Raw genomic sequence first — 3,245 nt, forward strand, 5'->3', positions numbered from 1 at the left:
GGCCCAATCAGGGATGGAAGAGCCTGCTCCTCCCGCCCGGTCCAACCGCGCGCCCCCGCCCGGCCCCGCCTCCGGCCGCGGACGGCCCCGCCCCCGCTCTGGACCCTGTGGCCGCCAGGCGCGGGGGCGTGCGCGCGGCGGGTCGGGGGCCGCAGCTCTGCTGGCGCGGGGCTGGCTGTGGCCTCCGCCACCCCCCAGCGCCGTTATCTGTCCCTACTGCGCTGGTCCGTCAGCCTTCAGCCTCCCGATACGGGCACGCCCCGCTCTCCTGCCCCTGCTGGGCATTCTTCAGACTCCATTGGGTACGCCCTCTTTTTGATTCTGGAAATGGTTTTATTAAAAACAGGATGAATTAGGAGTCCGGGACGGTTTGCCAAGGACTGTCCCCGAGGCAGGGGAGGACCACAGGAGGCAGCCACCCTCCTCCCCCGAGCCGTACTCAGGGCGCGCCTCTCCCGCGCTGCTCCGCCCAGGCCTCTCCGCTGGGTCCTCGCCTCTGAGCCCGGCCGCGCTCCGCATGCTCGGCCTCCGATCCTTAGGCCTCTCCCTGAGCCTTCCTTCCCAGCGGCCGCCCAGGCAGGGATAGAGACCAGGGGTGCAAGAACCACGCGGGCCTCACAGCCCAGGCCCCCTTCCTCGTGTGTTTTAGGAGGAGATCACGCTGCTTCTTCGGTTGAGGCGCACTAGCGGGAGACCTGCTTTTCTGCCTTCCTGCTCCGCGGCATTTCCACTTCACTAGAGAAAAACGTCCTGCTGCCCCATTTAGCAATTGGCACAGCCTCGCCACCGCCAGGGCTCCGCTGGCCTTGTTTCCTTTCAGTAGCCTGTGAGTTAGGTACTGCCTTCTGAGAGGCCTGGACTAGTCCCTTCAGGTTCAACTAAATACATAACACAACCCCTACCCCCAGGACGCTGACAATAGGAAGGAGGAGACTGTCCGCGGAGTAGACGAGTGCGGCTGTAAGACGAACCCGGGATTTTCCAGCCTTACTTTGCACCACTCCCCTACATGCACAGTTCCCTGTGGGTAAACTGGCTCTGCCCGATTCCTCCAAGAAGACACCTTTCCATTTCACAGCCCTTCCTAACACTATTCCTGCGCCTGCAATGTCGTCTCCCCAACATCTACCTGCTGGAAGCATTTTTCACTGTTCCTCGGCTCTGTCGGCTGTAGTATCACCGCTTCTGATTGCTCAGAGGGATGTTTCCCACTGTGGCACTTGCTCCCTGGTTATTTCCATACCTCTCTCAGGCCACTGACAAGACTCGGTTGTGTCATGCTGCAGTGCCCCTCACAGTGCAGGCCTCGATAAATGTTTGCCCGGTGTTATTGAACCCAACTATCTTGGGTGTTGATACTAATTCTGGAACTGGCATGAATTTGGCTCTTGCTATGGACCGAATTTTGTCCCCACCCCTAAAGTGTGTGCCCAAGCGCTGAACCCCAGTGTGATGGTTATTTGTAAATGGGGCCTTTGGGAGGTAATCAGGTTTGGATGAGGTCATGGAGGTAGTAGGTCATGATGGGATTAGTGCCTTTATTAGAAGAGACACCAGAGAGCTTGCTTTTCTCTCACACTCTCTGTCCCCTGCCCCCAGCCTCAGCCCCCACCTCCCTCCTCCATGTGCGAACACAGCAAGAAGGCCGCCATCTGCACACCAGGGAGAGGCCCATCACTGAGGGGCCAAAGTGGCAGCTTGAGCTTGTACTTCCCAGGCTTCAAGAACTCTGAAAACTAAATTCCTGTTGTTGAAGCCCCCCAGCCTATGTTATTTTGTTGCAGCAGCCGGAGCTGACTGACACAACCCCATAATCACGGGCAAGTTCCTCCATCACTTGGGACTCTCCTTTCTTCTCTGTCAAATGCGAATATTAAAACCTGTCTCACTTCACCACTTTGTGTGATTGAACTTAAAATGAATGTACAATAGTTAAAAGCATGAAGTGACTTACATGTAAGGGGTAGGAGGGTAAAGCGATGTATCACCAAGTGCGGGTTCATCTACAAGTATGTGGGAAAAGTATGAAGTGACTACCTAAATCCTCATTCTGTTGTTGACCCTGTAGGACATGTAGCCCTTCTGGGGCCTATTACCTCACCTACAAAATCAGGGCCTTGAACTCAGGGAAAAGCAAGTGAGATATCTGAGTTCAGAGCAGTGGCCTGGATATTCATGCTTTGGAGACTATATCTTCAAGACTGAACTCTAATATCATGGGATAGTACAAGGAAATACAGGAACATGATTTAGAGGGCCTTCAATCTAAACTTAGGTCTTGAAAGAAGTTTATTTGCATTTTCAAGTTATGGAAGGATCGTTACTAAGAGCTGATAGCCCCATTCATCAACATTCTGTACTTGAAAATGTTACAATCTTCTTATTAAATGACACGGACAGGAGCATACCTGGTCTTGCAATTCTCAATAATTTTTCATCCCAAATATGCACATGTCAGTAACCAAGGCTTATGAGTAGTATGTTTTCATTTTATTGTCTTTTGGGCATAAAAGCAAAAGACCCTAAAATAACCTTCTGGCTGGGTGCGGTGGCTCATGCCTGTAATCCTAGCACTTTGGGAGGCCGAGGTGGGTGGATCACCTGAAGTCAGGAGTTCCAGACCAGCCCGGCCAGCGTGGTGAAACCCCGTCTCTACTAAAAATACAAAATAAAAATTAAAAAAAAAAAAAAGCCGGGCATGGTGGCATGCACCTGTAGTCCCAGCTACTTGGGAGGCTGAGGCAGGAGAATCGCTTGAGCCCAGGAGGCGTAAGTTGCAGTGAGCCGAGATTAAGCCACTGCACTCCAGCCTGGGTAGCAGAGCAAGACTCCATCTAAAAAAAATAAAAATAAAGTAAAATAAAGTAACCTCATATTTCTTCTACTTTCTTAAGAATCAGACTTTCTCCTAACTCTCTTCTATGCACATTTAAGATGTGTACATTTCCTTGCTGAAAAAAAAAAGTTGGGCCGGGCGCGGTGGCTCAAGCCTGTAATCCCAGCACTTTGGGAGGCCGAGACGGGCGGATCACGAGGTCAGGAGATCGAGACCATCCTGGCGAACACGGTGAAACCTCGTCTCTACTAAAAAATACAAAAAACTAGCCGGGCGAGGTGCGGTCGCCTGTAGTCCCAGCTACTCGGGAGGCTGAGGCAGGAGAATGGCGTGAACCCGGGAGGCGGAGCTTGCAGTGAGCTGAGATCCGGCCACTGCACTCCAGCCTGGGCGACAGAGCGAGACTCCG

The 3,245-nt window shown here is 52.9% G+C and overlaps 1 long non-coding RNA gene across 1 annotated transcript; it reads left to right on the forward strand.

Moving 5' to 3' along the window:
* The first annotated feature begins 96 nt into the window (after nucleotides 1-96).
* On the forward strand, nucleotides 97-1,893 carry LOC108529082 (uncharacterized). Its single transcript, XR_001885392.1, has 2 exons — nucleotides 97-302; nucleotides 650-1,893. It is a non-coding gene; the product is annotated as an uncharacterized LOC108529082 (long non-coding RNA).
* The last annotated feature ends 1,352 nt before the right edge of the window (nucleotides 1,894-3,245 follow it).

This window comes from Rhinopithecus bieti, unplaced genomic scaffold (assembly GCF_001698545.2).
Source record: "Rhinopithecus bieti isolate Rb0 unplaced genomic scaffold, ASM169854v2 scaffold_5750, whole genome shotgun sequence".
In the NCBI taxonomy this organism is placed as follows: Eukaryota; Metazoa; Chordata; class Mammalia; order Primates; family Cercopithecidae; genus Rhinopithecus; species Rhinopithecus bieti.